The sequence below is a fragment of the Balaenoptera borealis genome, assembly GCF_965194805.1.
Source record: "Balaenoptera borealis genome assembly, chromosome: 6".
Classification (NCBI taxonomy): Eukaryota; Metazoa; Chordata; class Mammalia; order Artiodactyla; family Balaenopteridae; genus Balaenoptera; species Balaenoptera borealis.
In genome coordinates this window covers 9,563,979-9,581,763 of record NC_138863.1, presented here as the reverse complement: position 1 = coordinate 9,581,763, position 17,785 = coordinate 9,563,979, and the positions used below count along the sequence as shown (strand labels likewise).

Below are 17,785 nucleotides of genomic sequence, written 5' to 3'. Positions count from 1 at the left end.
CTTATTCGGAACCCAAAGATATAAAACAGAAAAAAAAACCAGAGGTGCTCTGATTTAGGGGGACAAGGTGGCAGGAGCCCCAGGAGCTCTGCACTGTAGTGCAATATGATCCTAAAATTAATTCATTCTGAACATGTCAGCTCCAGAAAGAGGACCCACCACACTCATGCAAGAAGCCCTGACTGTGACCCAACTCGCCAAGGCAGCATCCAGATGCAGGTGGAAAGCTCTTAATCTTGGCCTCCACAGCCAGAGGGAGCCTGGTTCTAACAGTAGGTAGGAGTTAGAAGAAGATACTGCCCTTTGACTAGCCGCTTCCCCTGTCTCGGGGTCGGACCACTGACTCATCCAACTCCCATTTGGCATGATTCCTCTGACTTATTTTCAAATCATCTTAACAGTCTTTACAAGATCCCAGCAATCCCTCACCCTGCTTCTTCCCCTTTCCTCTTCCTTCCCCTTACTCTTTTTTGCTCTCATAAGAGAAGGGAGGAAAAGGAACGGAAAATTGTTTTGCATGGTTTTCCACGGTAGTTGGGTGACTGGACTCTGAATCCAAACTCTCTAGATTTCTGTCCTAGTTTTACCGATCACTAGCTGGGCCGCTGGGCCTCCATTTTCTAAGCTGTAAGATGCGTGTGATAATAACAGAACCCTGCTCACAGAATTGATGCAATACTTAAATGAGTAATATGTGATAGTCAGGGCTCAATAAATGTTAGGTCATGATTATTATCCTAACTAAAGCTTACAGCTTTCCAATATTCTAGTACGGAGAACTTTGTAGGTAACACCTGAGATGTACCATAGATAATTATGCTTACACTCATTTAAAGTACAAGATTCTTTACACATTATTATTAGCCTTTCAGAGACTTTATTTACATTTTGCTGAGGAGGACTTACTAAGGTGACTCAACAGCACTGAGATCCCCACACTAAGGCCTCACTGGGTGGAAATGCTAAGGGGAGTTTTCGGAATTGTTGTCTCCATTGGGGTCAGTCACGTTAGCAACACCAGGGCGTGGGTTTGGATGAGCCAGCCCTTAAAGGACCCTCAGGAAATACATGGAGTCTAGTATAGCAGAGAGACAGAGAGCTTCCCATCCTTCCAAACTGAAAGTCTTCCTAGATAAGAAGACCTGGAAAATGGCAAACTGGCAAACAAAGCAAAATGTCTGTGGAAAGCAACACAGGGTTGATTCATTTTCCCTGTATCACAGCAAAGCTAAGAAAAAGACGTTCATGTTTGAAAACTCTGAGTTGGACACTCTGGGAGAGCACCCAGAAATGCAGCAAGATGGCGTTCGAATTGTCTCTATGACCACACCTGCGGGTGCCCTGATCTCTGATACATCCATCTTCAAGGCAACGTTTATTGTTGTTGCTTCTTGATGGACTTGGACATTTTTAGAAAGAGTGACCAAAAAATATCAAACATGACATTATAAGGTTATTATAGCTGTAGAAAATATGTCTCAAGTTAAGAGACTACAGAATTTGTGCCTGTTTTAGCAATCTCATTTGTGAGCACAATCTATTATCCCTAATAATTTTCCAAAGTTTATTTGGGCAAGGTTTGTGCACCTTCTTTTAACAGGTGACCACTTAAAAAGCACACTGAACTCCAGCAGAATTTATTCATTCTGTCAACACCAACTATACCAGGGGACCCTAGAAGTGTTATAGACTCATAGAAAGTAAAATCTTCTGACCAGATATTTAAAACAGTCTCCTTTACTTGTGGCACATAGATTGACAGCTAATATATAACAGGAGAAACCCTTTTTATTGATAGCACCTTCTTTTCATACCTGCAGGGAAAAAATCATTGAAAGCTATTGGCTTGCCTGGAAAAGACCAGCTAATATATGACCAGGGTTTACTCCCAGTGACAGTATCTGGTGGTGACAGGAACATCCCGACCATCTCCTTCCTCCTAGTGCTTGCCTGGAACAGGAGCCAACAGGGGCACACTTCCCTCAAGTCATAAGCTCTGCCTTCTACTTACTTTGTGCCCCCCAACTCTCTCTGAAATTTAGAAATGCTATTTAAATACAGAAGAAGAATGTCTGGAAGAAGACACTTCAAACTACCAATGAGACTTTCTTGGTGAGTGAAATAGATAAGAAGAAAGGAAAACGAGGGAATTCTTACTTTGTGTACTTCTGCATATTGAACATTTTTGTCTTCGTAACTAAAAAAAAATTAAATAATTACTGAAACTTTCTGGACTCTGATTTTTCTCACCTGAAAGATGACAAGAGTAGACCATAACGAAATGATATGAAGACATTGCTTCCAGCTCTTAAATCCTGTGAGATCAAAAATGCTCCCCACACAGCGACTTACCAGGACTTACATTTCCACATCTTAGTGAAAAGGCAAAGAAGAAAAACAGAAGTCGCTTAATCTCTCAGTGACTCGGTTTCCTCATCTGCAAAATGGGAATAATAATAGCATCTACCTCATAGGGTTGTTTTAGAATTAAATTTGCTAAGAAAAATAACTGGCAAAAGACATCAGATGTCAGCTAGGATTATTTTTATTATTGTCATAATTATTGTCATAATTATTGATTCTATATCAAGCAATAAAATATTTCTGCCAGTATTTTCCCTAACCCTACTAATATAAGCACTGTAGAAAATTTTGAGCTAAAATAAATTATTCTGTCAAAATATAGCTATGATTAAGTATATCTCTCTGATCAAAATGTTAGCACCAAAGGCAGTGCCACATTGAACACAAAATAGTGATTTTAGCTGATAAGGATGAAAAGTCAAACATTGCATCATTTCAATACCAATGAAATATTAAAGAAAGCATTCCAACCTCCAAGGAGTTCTGGAAGAAGAGCTTCTACAGAAGGCTGTGCAAATTCAAAGTTACGCATGTTTTCTATCAACATTTTACAAAGCACAGAGTAGGAGATTCTGACACAGACATTCTAAAGCTAAATAAACACTAACTATAATACAGCACTTGCATACTAAACATCCAGCAGCTCAGAAAGCAAATCTGGAACTGAGACTGGAATGAAGCGTCTGAAGAACTCAATTCCACAAACATGTACCAAGACTCATCTCCTTGATAAAGGACTAATAGATGTCTGTTCTTCCAAAACTAATATGCATATTTCACTCACGTACAATCAAAACTCAAGCAGAATTTTTTGGGATGGGGGGTGGAGGCAACTCAATGAACAATTATAATTTTCATATAAAAAGTGAGGAGGACAGAACATATATACAGAAGGTTCTAAAAGAATTACAAAGCAGCACCACTTAAATTGTGGTATTAATACAGGAAGTCCAGATCATTGAAACAGAAATATCAGTCCAGAAGGGATGCTAAACAGGAAACAAACCAGTATTCGCAGCAAAGTGCTAACACGTTTCTTATCTAAAACAGTTAAGAAAAACATTAGGCCCAAATATTCAAAGAATCTAAAAAGATAATTCACAAAGTAAAAGCTCGACAAAATGAACAACCTTGGGAGAAAGTTCAATCTTACCAGTAATTAAAAATGCAAATTAAAACAAGATATCCTCTTTCCCTACTTAATTAGCAAAAGCAAATAAATTAATAATTAGGAGTAGTATATCAAATGTCAGCAAGTGTTCAATGAAATGGCTGTTCTCAACACTATCTATGCCACTGCAAATCGGTAAAATCTTTTGGGAAACCCATCAGGCCATAAGTAAACAAGTGGCATAAAACAGCTTTAATTTAATATGGGAAAAGTTATAAGTTCAACGTCGAACATCAAAAAAAAAAATGTTTTAATAGCAAATTTGGAGAAAACTGAATGTGTGACACAAGAACAACTGTTAAACCAATGATGGTACAATCACCACACAGAATACTGCAACCATGAAAAGTCATAAACTCTCAAACAACATGGAAAAATATGAACAATGGCAGGTTAAGTGAAGAAGCAAGATATAAATTTATTCATAGACCATGCTTATGACTTGGTTAAACAGGTTGAATGCTAACAGGGAATAAACAAAAAATATGAGTTGTATTTAGATTATGGGTATTTTTCTCTTTTTTGCTGAACTTCTTGTCATGGTATGATCCCACTTTGGTAATACAGAAATAAAAGATTTCTTAAGGACTAAACAAATAAAGGAATAAAACTTCTTCGAGAAGCTAAAGTGAATCTAAAGTAATAAAAACAATGATTTAAGAATTTAGGACACTGAAAATCAACCCCAAATATTAAGGCTGAAACAAGGACACACATGAAATCTAAGCTTGTGCAGGCTGGTGCACAGAAATAGGAAAGCTCCCTCCGAGCCTGGGGACGCATGCCTACCCAGCAGCCCACCATTCAATGGCTGTCTCCCCAGGGCCAGGGCAGAGAGGACAGCAGGGCCCAAGCCACCCTACTTTCTGGCCCCTCTGGGTCAAAGAACCCACATCCAAGAGAGGCCAGCTCCATCCATGAGTACAGCACCCTCTCTGGGCAAGGCTACTCTGTCCCCTGGACTCCTACTGTTGGGGAACTTGACTCAGGTCACAGGAGGCTGGGGACAGTATCTCAGTCATGCAGAGGGCCTAAAGCAAACAGCACCTGAAGCTAAGCACATTAGCAGTCGCCTTAAAACACAAGACACCAGAATATCTATCCAAGTGAAAATGCCATGAAGATTCTGAGCTTAATGAGTAAATGATAAACTCCATCACTCAGCATCCATGCTATGACTTTGCCCTCAATCAAGAGACAATGCCACACATATACAGCCTAGGAAAAATGTAAACAACAGCGGGTGAAGTGAGGAGGCAGGATACAAAATTAAAAGTAGACTATGATTACAAGCTTGCTTAAAAAATGTTAAACAAATACGAAGGGAAAATAAGCAAAACATTATACAGCTGTGTTTGAGTTAACTGATTTTTCCTTCCTTCCTTCCATCCTTCCTTCCTTCCTTCCTACCTTCCTTTTCTTTTTTTTTTTCTGCCAAACTTTCTCTGAAATGATGATGTTAACTCACTTTGTAAGGAGGAAATTAATTGGCAGGAGGTAAAATCTCCCGTTACACACTCAGAGGAGGCAGAACCGAGGACGCCACTCAAGCCTTCTCACTCCCAGTATAAAATTCACTATACTCTCACTTCACCCCTGCAGTATTTCTTACTTAATAAATTTGGAGAAATGATTTTTCTCAAGCAGTTAGGTTGTCTTCAGGCTAATTTTGAAAGTAGTATGATTTTACTTGTGAATACTAGACACATCTACCCAAAGAAGAGAAAAACAGAAAAGGAGTGCATTTTATAGTGATATATTTACATTTGTTTTTGGTGAATTACTTTCTCTTTGGATGATGTAAGACTCAAAGAGAAATCACTTTTTCTGGAGGAAAACAGATTGGCATTTACTGCCATTTCAGTTTGGGCAGAAATGGGAACTGGGGAATTGCCCATCTTTTCTGCTCTGGTGGCTTCACAAGGCTGCTGGCCCAAAGGAGTCTGTTGTCACCATGGCAACCTGGCACAGCATCTTCCAGGAAGCCAGGAAGAGGGGCCTGCTTCCCTTGTCAGGCTCACAGTGGCCTGTCTGTTCATCCTTTTCCCTCACCTGAAATGCCCTTTTTCCCTTCTGCCAATGGACCCTTCAGGGCCCAGCCCAAATCCATCCTCTCCACAAAGTCTTCTCCATAACTTTCAAGAACAGCAGTGACCCGCTTCTTTGAACTACATCTTATAATGCTTGATTGTCAGCTGCGTTTCATCTCAAGCTGCAGTGTGGTCTGTGGCAGTGGAGGTGTTGAAAACGATTCTGTGCAAGGTTAGTATTCTGTACGAGGACAGCTATACCAATTATTAACACAGTGAAATACTTCCGTTGTTCCGTGCTGCTCTGAGCACCCCCGTGTCTTCCCCTCTCCCTGACACCCACCGTCTTGGACGCCCTCACTTTTTCCCTACAAACCCCTTGATCTCCCAATAAGCCCAGCAACTAAGGGGTTAATGCCTGGTGCCACAGGGGACCTCCAGCCCTCTGGCTAGGGTTGGCTCTGCTTGGTCAAACAATACCACATGTTAAGTGTTTTGACTATAACCTCTTCCTTTGGAGGCCCTGAGGTTCAGCAGGAAAAAACTCCCACATTGATTAGCAATGTCTGCAAAGAGTATAGAAGTGGGAAGAGGGCTAGACATGCTGAAAGATGCTCAACTGATTGAAATGTCTGCAGCACTCAGTCTGGCACTTTAGTACCATCCCAAGTCCCACTGTCTTTACTTCTCATGGAGGAAAAGGGATTGAAGGAGGGCGGGAGGAAGAGGGTAAAGGCAGTAGGAGGAGAAGGGCAAGAGCACCCATGGCATAACTGGGGGGCAGTTTTCTATTTTCGGTGAACAGGCTGCACTGCACAAACTATTGAACCAACTGCCAATTTTAAAATCACCAGATCTTGACCCTGTTTTATTTCCTGTTCACAACGCCCATAAGAGCACCATTTCCTTAAATCCTCTGTGCAATAATAATGACATTAATAACACCACCACCAACAACAATACTTTTTATAGCGTTTACATGTATTAGTTTCCCTCCTCCTCAAAAAACACTCTGAGGGTTATTTTATATAAAAATGTTTTAAATTATATATTTATCTTATTTTTAAAATTTTATCTTAAACAACATTTACAGAGGAGGAAACCAAGGCACAGAAAGGCTAAGTAATGTGGCCTCAGTTACACAACTCAGAAAAGCAGAGCAGGGATTTGAACCCAGGCAATCTGACTCCAGAGGCTGCGTTCCTCCGTGGCAACTATAATTCCTCCAAGATGTTGTTTGCTGGGGCAAAATGTCTGCACCTGAGTATTGAACTTGGCATTTTCCTGAGGGAAGCAAAATGAGAACAGCTTCCTGACAAACCTCTGACCTGCACCACGCACGCTTCTCCCCAGACAGAACAGGCGCAGTCAGAACCCCGGAGTCAGGAGTGCCCTGGGCTCCACAGCCCTGGTCCCAAGCCAGGCAGGTGGACAGAGCTGCCAAGTCATAGGAAAGACAAGTTTCCACTGCAGAAAAAGGTTCACATCAGGACCAACAGATAAACAAAAGCCACCCCCAGGAGACCAGAAAGGAAAGAACAGGGAATGTTGAGTAGGGAATGAATTAGCAGAGTCACAGAACTAGGGAGGACCTAGTTCAAGCCCTGAATTTTACAGAGGAGGAAACTGAGCCTCAGAGAGAGGACTGGACTTGCCCAAGAACAGTTACTGATTAAACTTACCTAAACTCAATTCCTCTGACCTCTAGGCCAACACTCCCCAAATCATGCTGCATCAGGACAGCTAAAAAAGTATGAAGCAATGACATGAGAGGAACTGCGAACTGTTCCCCCAAATCTGCCTTGCTCCTCTCCCTGGTACACCAACTACACTTCCCAGCCACTCTTGCAGCTGAGTGTGGTCACGTGACTGTGGTGTAGCCAATGAAATGGAAGAAGAAGGTGCTAGAACCACTTCCAGGCCTGGCCATACAAACCACCCCCCACCTACTGTGCCTCCAGGCTCAGTCTCTTTCCAATGACCAGAATGAAACCTCTGTGTGACCTTGCATAAAGTTGCAGAGCTGTCTTTAGCCTGGTCCATGAATGAATGAGTGGAGCAGACACCTTCCAAAAAAGGAACAAAATCAACCATCATCACCTGGAACTGGCCTGGACTATCATTACTGCATGAGTGAGAAATAAATTTCTGTGAGTAGCCATTACATGTTTGGATCAATCTGTTACCTCACCCATCCCACCGGAATTAAGGAAAAGTTCCAGCTGATCTTCCCTGACCCACTCCCACCCCCTCAAAACACAGACACAGAAACACACACACACACACACACACACACACACACACACAGTTGCACCAATGACTTAATTTATAAAAAGATAATGTCGGGCTTCCCTGGTGGCGCAGTGGTTGACAATCTGCCTGCCAATGCAGGGGACACAGGTTCGAGCCCTGGTCTGGGAAGATCCCACGTGCCACGGAGCAACTAAGCCCCCAGGTGCCACAACTATTGAGCCTGCGCGTCTGGAGTCTGTGCTCCGCAACAAGAGGCCGCGACAGTGAGAGGCCTGCACACGGCAATGAAGAGTAGCCCCCGCTTGCCGCAACTAGAGAAAGCCCTCGCACAGAAATGAAGACCCAACACACCCAAAAATAAATAAATAAATAAATAAATAAATTTAAAGTACGTGCCAAAAAACCAAGAATTTGAAATTTGTATCTTCATTGATTAAAAAAAAAAAAAAAAGATCATGTCTACTCAACCCCATCAGATTAGAATTGTTGAATCAAGGATTTAAATTTACAAAACATAACAAGCCTCCTTGTATTCTGCTTTATTTGACATTAACTCGTTAACTATGAGTTCAGTTTGATATGAAAAATGCTTTACTGTTTACTCTTGGCCCACAGTGGCTTATTCCAACTTGCTAATTATGAAATTTTTAAGAACTTTGTGAGCCAGTTGTTAAATACAGCCATTACTAAAAATTAAACAAACTTACAATTAAGTAAATTATATTAAAAGCAAAGGCAATAAATACTCAAACCCATCTCTTCCTAATTATTTTACATTTTATTGTCATCTATGCTCTCGAAGTTACTTACATCTATTGTATCTGTATGATGGAAATTCTATACAGTGGAGTGCTAGTATGCATCTCTGTGTTGAGAGACTTCACCTTGGTAGCCTGAAATCAGCTGTAGTGGAAGTATTTACACCACAGAAATTGGCAAATGCTACAAATCAGGGCTCTTTTTTTTTTCTGTAGAGTCGGTTGTTAATATTTACCACTGCTCTTAAGAGGAAAAGCCGAGCTCTAATATTGTTAGTAAGATGTTATGGAAAAACCCAAACAAACTTTTTGGCCAAACCTATACTATCCTCTTAATTATTTTAAATGGTCATGAAGGCATTTGGCTTTTGGTTAACATGAAAATACCATCATTTTTAATTTGTACATTTTACTTCAGTTAGTTTCTTTCAAAAATTACTAAGTTGCTTTAAGAAAAACATTCAACATTCTTATTACCATGTTAATAACTTGGATAGATGCCACATGGAGCCTACTAGTGAAAATTTGAACTCATTATTTATTTTCTATTCAGAGTATACATTTGCTAATCAGAATTTCTCTTCCTTAAATTATGAGAAATCCCTTAAAACCAAAAGCTAACATGATGAGGTGGGGGGATTGCAGCGGTTTACATATCAATTCTTTTCAATGGAGCTATAGATTCCAAACAATCCTAGCAGGTTTTTTACAGCTCTTGAAAAAAACTGATTCTAAAATTTATAAGGAAATATATAAAGGACTAAAAGAACCAATTGATTTCTGAAAAAGAATGAAGTTAGAGGATTTACACTATCTGATCTCAAAACTACCAGATAATACAGATTACCTACAGTAAGCAAGGCAGTGTAGTACTGGCCTAAAGACAGACAAATAGATCAATGGAACAGAGTCCAGAAATAGACACAAACAAATGGTCAACTGATTTTTGGCAAAGACATCAAGGTAATTTAATGGAAAAAGAACACTCTTTTCAACAAAATAGTGTGGGACAACTGGCTATCCATACGGAAAACATTTCAACTCTCTTTTTCAATCTGCACCTTGTAATATGCAATCTGCGTGAGTAGAAGGAAAGAAAGAGAGGCTTAAAAATGTGTATCTTGGGGCTTCCCTGGTGGCGCAGTGGTTGAGAGTCTGCCTGCCAATGCAGGGGACACGGGTTCGAGCCCTGGTCTGGGAGGATCCCACATGCCGCGGAGCGGCTGGGCCCGTGAGCCACAATTGCTGAGCCTGCGCGTCTGGAGCCTGTGCTCCGCAACAAGAGAGGCCGGGATGGTGAGAGGCCCGCGCACTGCGATGAAGAGTGGTCCCCCCTTGCCACAATTGGAGAAAGCCCTCGCACAGAAACGAGGACCCAACACAGCCATAAATAAATAAATAAATATTTTTTTTAAAAAAAATGTGTATCTTCCCATGTGATATGAATTTAATTCAATCAAAATATGCAGAGATATTTTCTAATTATTTAAATAAACTGATCAAATGCAGGACTTACTTATCTACCAGGACCTGCTAAACCTGTGGCCAAAAGTCTAAAATAAAACAAAAATACTAATAAGAATTATATCCTTTCACTACTAAGTTAGACAGTCATTTCTTTGGAACAAACTGTCAGAGATTATCTAGAAAACTGTGTTGGTGAAATAATCTCACTCAACCCACTTCACAGATTAAGAAATTCCAAAGCAATGAAGTCACTGATCCAAAGAACCCAAAGCCTCAGGGCCAGGTGTCCAGGCTTCTGCTCCAGGGCTGGATTCCGGAGTTTCTCAGTGTCTGTGACCACGTGATCCACCTGCAGCAGAGCCATCTGGGGAATCCCTGTGACATGTGGACACCTGGGCCCCATCCCAGTCTCCTGAATGGCAGTCACCAGAAGTGGGCCAAGCTTTATTCACCCACCACGCTCTCCACTTAGGACTAATACACACGGAATTTAGGGACCTCTATGACCATACCATGAAGTCTCCAAGAAAAGCACGGAGAAACAAGACAAAGCTATGGAAAAGCAGCTTTTGGAAATGAGAAAACAGCGTTTCTTACTAGAATACAAATTATCTTAGGCTGTTTTCCCTCTGACAGTTTTTTACACATTGAAATGTCTTCTCTGAAAACTCAAGGACATTCAATAAAGAATAAGAACACTGAAGGCAATTTCTAAATACATTATAAAACTAAAAATAAGCTTTTGATGCTTTATCTTTACATCCTGAAAGAGGCTAAGAGCAAAGCTCTAATGAGGCCGGGACTTCAGGCTCAATACATACAAAACCCAAGCAGTTGGCCACCAAAGGATGGAGCCAGGAAATGAAGACCAGGGCTCAAACCCCCCAGGACTCAGGAGCAGGCCTCTGACAGTAGCTCCACGTTGGAATCAAGAGTTCACAGAACTTGCATATTTTCACCAATTAAGTAACAGGGACCGCAAACTCTGGCTTCCTCCTCCAAGGGTCAGCCTCCATTTGAACTTGGACCTTAGTTACCAACAGATATTTATGAAAGAGTCCTTGAAGAAACTGCATCAGCAGAACCAGCCCCCCGCACCGCGCTCCCCGCGCCAGCCCCGATTTCTTTTCATTGGGCCCCTTCCAACGTGCCTCTTACACTACAGCACTGTGGGCACCGTGCAGAAGCTATTTTATTTTTTAATTTTTGTTGAAATATAGTTGATTTACAATGTTGTGTTAGTTTCAGGTGTACAGCAAAGTGCTTCAGACAGATAGATAGATAATCTTTTTTAGATTCTTTTCCATTATAGGTTATTACAAGATACTGAGTAGAGTTCCCTGTGTTATACAGTAGGTCCTGTTAGTTATCTATTTTATATATAGTAGTGTGTATATTTTAATCCTAAACTCCTAATGTATCCTTCTCCCCCCATCCCTCTGCAGAGGCTATTTTAAAAGGTTACAAGACTAAAAAAACTATAAAAGGCTAATATCAACCCAGGTGTGTTTTCACGAAGTAAGGTCAACTCAACTTTGATTCTATTGTGACAGGTCTTTGTCTCCTCGGCTCTAAGCTCTGATCTGCATGTTTCAAGATTACACTACAATGTGATACTTCCCACTCATGGAATCATAGCTTTGTTGAAGGATTAATATAGAACTGTGCCAAATTATTTAAAGATAGGTGAACAGGGAGCAAAACATTATCATCAGCTGATACAAGAGAAAGTAGCTCAGCCCATCCCACAAAAAAGCCTTCAGTAGAAACACCTTTTCCTCTGCTCGTGCTCTACAATGAGTGGGAAGGTTCAAGGCAATTTCAAATATCTATGATAGTTTCTGGAATCAAGAAAAATCTCAAATCAGTTTATTTTTACTGTACTTCTTTTCCATCACAGTCAACACAAAGAGAAAGAGAAAGACATCACAACAGGCTCTCAGCGTGTGAGGTGGTAATTGTCTCAGAGCAATGTGTGCACAATGGAACTGAGGCCACGCCAGGAACTGGATGGCATGGACAGGTCACTGGGGCCATGGAAGGCTCGCTGGACAGGCTGAGGACCCAGCAGAGGTTGGAGGCCAGGAATACCCAGTGGCACCCATCTCCAGGATGGGTGACTTCCCCTGGCAGAGCTCATCAGCCTGGATTTGGAGCAAAGAAGGTCAACACTTGGACAGATGTGGGTTGTGGTTTGCTGAGCTGGTGCAGCAGAATGTCCAAAGGGCTAAGGATGCTGAGAGCATTGGCGAGAGGCTGGGTCAAGTGATGGATCAGGGGATTCTAGCCGGCAGACGGGAAAGGAAGATAGGAAGGAGTTGTCTGGGGTCTGGGAGGGACTGGGCGGGAGAAAATGAAACCTTAAAAGCCCTTGGAGATCTGGGCAAAGTTGACAGAGGGCTGGTGGGAACGAGTGAGTGAGGAGCTGAAGAATGCACAGCAATGGTACACATGGGACACTGGACTTGGAGATTCCAGAAGTCAACAGTATGGGACACGGTCAGGGGTGAGAATGGCCGAAACAGGGCAGGTGTGAAGGTAGATGCAGCTGAAGGGACAGGGGTGCAATGAGGCTGGAGAGTTAGATGGGTTTTCCACAAGGATGTTACATCAGATCCAGTGACACTGTGACTTAAGGCTGGAGAAGAAAATGAAATCAGACATGAAAGATTTTGAGGAACATGGATATGTGACAGAGGGAGGGTAATGGCAGAAAAAAAGCCTCCAAGAAGTACAATTGCATTTACAGATGTGAAAGAGCAATATTTTCACGTTACACTGGAAATCTAAGAGAATGTTCTCTCTTCTCTCTCTCTCTCTCTCACACACACACACACCGCCCACATACACACACACAAATTTAATCACCCACCAAATTAATATCAGGCCCCAAACCTGTGATCCTCAAGGCTTTTATTTTTTTCTACTTTTATTGAGGTATAATTGACAAAATCATATATATTAAAGTGTATGATGCAATGATTTGACACACGTATACACTGTGAAATGATTACCACAATCACGTTAATTAACACATCTATCACCTTTTTTGGTACATGTGTGATGAAAACACTTAAGATCTACTCTCTTAGCAAATTTCAAGTACACAATATTGTTAACTATAGTCACCATGCTGTACACTAGATCTCCAGAACTTATTCATCTTTATAACTGAACGTTTGTACCCTTTGACCAACATCTGCCCATTTCCCCCACCTCTCAGCCCCTGGTAACCACCATTCTATTGTTTCTGAGTTCAACTTTTTTAGACTCTACATATAGTATGTCTTCCTCTGTCTGGCTTATTTCACTTAACATAATGTGTAATGCCCTCCTGGTCTATTCATGTTGTCACAAATGGCAGAATTTCCTTCTTTTTTATGGCTGAGTAATATTCCATTAGAGAGAGAGAGAGAGAGAGAGAGAGAGAGAGAGAGAGAGAGAGAGAGATAGACAGATAGATATCAATAGACAGATAGACAGATAACCATACTTTCTTTATCCATTCATCCATCGACAGACACTTATGTGTCTTCCATATCTTGGCTATTGTGAATAATGTTGCAATGAGCACGACAGTACAGATATCTCTTCGAGATACCAATTTCATTTCCTTTGCATATACTTCAGGGTCCTTTAAGTCAAGCAACCCCACCTGACACGGATGCAGGGAATTGTGCTGTTGATCTCCTGATCCATTAGCAATATTGCACCTTCACGCTGAGAAAAATGAAGCATATGGATACATGTTATATGAAAGGTCCTCCAAGAAAAGAAACAAAATCAAAAAGGAAAAACATGATGACATTCTCCTGGGACATTTAAATTTTTCTTTTTATGTAAATTAGAAAATAATATAAAATTCTGCATTTCTGCAAGCTGGTCTCCTCTTTACTACTCAGCTCCCTCTGGAATATTGATTTTTGATGGCCTGCCAAGTGAAATCTATAGACTCCGGAGGCCTGGCCAACCTTCCCCACACTGAGATGTCATGTCAGTGCATCAGGATGGAAAAGAAGAAGAAAGTTACCAGAGAAGGGGGAGAAAAGGAGCACAGCTGAGGAAGAAGGAGCAAAAAATGTGAAGAAATATGATTATAAAAACTCACTTTTGGGCTTCCCTGGCAGCACAGTGGTTAAGAATCCACCTGCCAATGTAGGGGACACAGGTTCAAGCCCCGGTCCAGGAAGATCCCACATGCCGCAGAGCAACTAAGTCTGTGCACCACAACTACTGAGCCTGTGCTCTAGAGCCCTCGAGCCACAGCTACTGAGCCCACGTGCCACAACTACTGAAGCCTGCGTGCCTAGAGCCCATGCTCCGCAACAAGAGAAGCCACCGCAATGAGAAGCCTGCGCACCACAACAAAGAGTAGCCCCCGCTCGCCGCAACTAGAGGAAGCCTGTGCGCAGCAACGAAGACCCAACGCGGCCAAAAATAAATAAATAAATAAATTTATTTATTTATTTTTAAAAATTAAAAAAAAAAATAAGAATAGGGTCACCTTTCCCTCAAGCCAACTTAGTCACAGAAGTGGCAGGTCCCTGCATGACCGCTGTCCCTCCTGTGAACACATGGTATAAAAATCACCCGAGCTGTGTGCCTCCTCTGGGGACAGGATATCCAGTCTTCCTCAATAGATGTTTGCAATAAAATCAAAAGCTTCTCCCTGCATCACACCAAATCTTCTCTGGGATAAAACATACCCTACAAGTGCAGGGAACTGAATGGGAGGAATATTCCAATAGTGGTCTGAGTAGGATGAGTAGGTGAGCACGTGACTTACATATTACCCGAGGCCATGGAGGGCCACGGAAGCACATAGAATATGGAAGCTTAAAAATAATTATAAGGAATTCAAATAGTGGCTTCAAGAGTTACTAGCTGTGTGGTCTTGAGCAAGTTACATCTTCCATGGACCTCAGTTTCGCAATGAAGGACGTCATGATATCTATCGTGAGGGCACCTGTCTGAACCCAAGGAGATGCCGTGTGTGACGGGGTCTTTGTAGTCTGGACAGCATCATGCACTTAGAATTACCGCATGGGCCTTCCTGAGTAGTAGTCTGACCTCCGATGAGCCTTGCCCCAGGGAAGAGGGCAGCACAGCAGTTACGAGGTCAGGCCCTGGAACCAGTCTGCCAGGGCTTGGATCCCAGTTCTTTAGCTTCCTAGCTGTCTAACCTTGTGTGGGTTACTTAAGCTCCCCAGGCCTCACTGGCAGAACAAGGATCTTGATGATCCTTGCCTGACAATGCCTACTTTCGAGGATTAAGTTAAATCCATGTAAAGTGCCTAAGAGCCCAGAAACCAGGGGAGCCAGTAAATTGTGGCTGTAAGTCATCACGGCACGCGCAGTGTCATTTCTGCAACGCACAGTCACGTACAACCTTGGCCATGGGGCTTTTAATCCTTTTCCTGTTGCCACCTGAATCTGAACCTCCACATCCTGTTTCCTCTCCATGCCTCCTACAAAAACTTCAGGGAGTAAACGACAACCAGGGTTCATGTGCCCAATTATCCCACCGTGAGTGTGAATTATTTTCACCTGCTAATTTTAAGACATTATTACAAGAAGTTGTGACTAAACAAGTCCCAAGTGCAGACTAGTACACAGCTTGGACTGCCAAGAAAAATCTGTAATAAATAATAAAATAGCCTAAAAAACCTGATTTGGAAAAACACTGTCAACACAGATGGCTCACTACATAAAATAAATAATGCTATCCTAGTTTAATTCAGAATCCCAAATATCAAAACTGGAAAGTCAAATAACCATACATTTTTATCCGTATCTTGCTGATGCCGAGCAAGTGCATTGTGCTTCTCTATGCAATTGTGCAGTTGGCATAATTTACGGGGCAAAGGCTGGAGCCAGCCATCTCTGTGTTACTAATAGGCTAGACTAAACATCTGACAGTTGCTGGTTATGTAACATTACACTCGGGTTTTCTGAAGGAATGAAAAAAAAAAAACAACCTAAAAGCAATCAAATTCTTCAAGTTTTTCAGGGCATCCATTTAACGTCCGCTGACTGAACACCCTCTGTGCTAGGGAACCCGATGAACTCCCTAGCCTCGTGGAGCTTACGTGCAGTAGCGCAGAGACAAGAGGTAAGTAATAAATATTTAAAACCAAGTAATGCTAGTAAGAAGAAAATAAAATGGGGAGAGAAGTGGTCAGAGGGTTCCAGAATGGTCTCTCATAGGGGTTGGTGTGTAAAGAGAGAGTGGAATGTAAATGCAGTGATCTGAGGGAGAACAAATCAGGCAATGGGAAAAGCAAGGACGATGTTTATCTCACCTCTGTAAAAATTAATCATTACAAAATATTTTTTTCAGAACACAACTTGCTCACTTGTGTCCATTACATTAATATTAAAACGTACATTTTGAGAATATTCACATCATTGCATATGGGAATATAAACTAGGAAACACTTGGACAATGCAATCTGGAAATATGCTATCAAAAGCTATTACAGGGCTTCCCTGGTGGCGCAGTGGTTGACAATCTGCCTGCCAATGCAGGGGACACGGGTTTGAGCCCTGGTCTGGGAGGATCCCACATGCCGCGGAGCAGCTGGGCCCGTGAGCCACAACTACTGAGCCTGCGCGTCTGGAGCCTGTGCTCCGCAACAAGAGAGGCCGCGACAGTGAGAGGCCCGCGCACCGCGATGAAGAGCGGCCCCCACTTGCCACAACTAGAGAAAGCCCTCGCACAGAAACGAAGACCCAACACAGCCATAAATAAAATTAATTATTTTTTTTAAAAAAAGCTATTACAATTATCATAATTCTTTGATTCAGTAATTCTGTTCCTAAGAAGATACAATATGATTGCATTCAGAAATGTGCACAAAGATTTTTATACAAGAGTATCTATGAATATCTACATCAAAGCTATCTATAACTTACCATAGCAAAAAAATGGAAACGACCTCAAAGTCTAACAACAGAAGAAGTACTAAATGAATTACAATGTCTGTATGATGAAATAGCCAATAATTAAAAAACAGGTTTTTGAACAAAATTTAATGACATGCAGAAATGCTCATGAGAAATTTAAGGGAAAAGGCAGAATATAAAATTGTGTATATAAATGATTCCAACCTGAAATCTATGACATACTTACATATACATATAAACAATATTCTGGGGAAACGTGCTAAAAGGTGATTATCTCTGACTTGGGAGACTGCAAGTGATTTATTTTCTTTAGACTCCTCTAAAAGTTCTCATTGTTCCACGAAGAGCATGATTTACGTTTATCAGAAAAAAAGTTAAAGAAATAAAAGTATACACTCTTATAGCATTTGCCTTTTTATATAAAAAGGAGGGGCCCGCAGTTAGAAATGTATTAGGAAAACATCAGAAATGTCCTCAGGAAAACTCAGGGTATAATTTTAGTGTACTGGGGAAGCTGAGTACTGAGTTCTCTACCTCCATTCCTGAGTTTGGATTTTTCTCTCCCATTTACTCGTGTGGTTGCTTTCCCATGATAATCATGTGTGCACCCTGAGGATCTCTCACCGTGTGTGGTACATAGTAAATGCTCGATAAATGCTGACTGAATCATGTAAAGTTACAAGTTCGAGGTAGTTAGCCCTACTATTTAGAATCTTTTATCCACTGCCTAAATGGAGATCATTATTTTGTATTTAAGTCAAAGCATATACTATTCTTAGAGTAACACTTAAGTTGTTTTGCATCAGATTCAGTATTTAGGGCTTTCTCTTTGCAAA

General features: G+C 41.4%; 1 protein-coding gene and 1 long non-coding RNA gene across 2 annotated transcripts in view; both read right to left on the bottom strand.

Moving 5' to 3' along the window:
• DNER (delta/notch like EGF repeat containing) overlaps positions 1-17,785 on the bottom strand; it is a 327,914-nt gene that overhangs the window by 251,775 nt on the left and 58,354 nt on the right. The gene's annotated exons all lie outside the window — the stretch shown is intronic.
• On the bottom strand, positions 5,312-9,185 carry LOC309631348. Its single transcript, XR_014246212.1, has 3 exons — positions 8,282-9,185; positions 7,846-7,912; positions 5,312-7,815 (listed from the first exon to the last, which is right to left on the bottom strand). It is a non-coding gene; the product is annotated as an uncharacterized lncRNA (long non-coding RNA).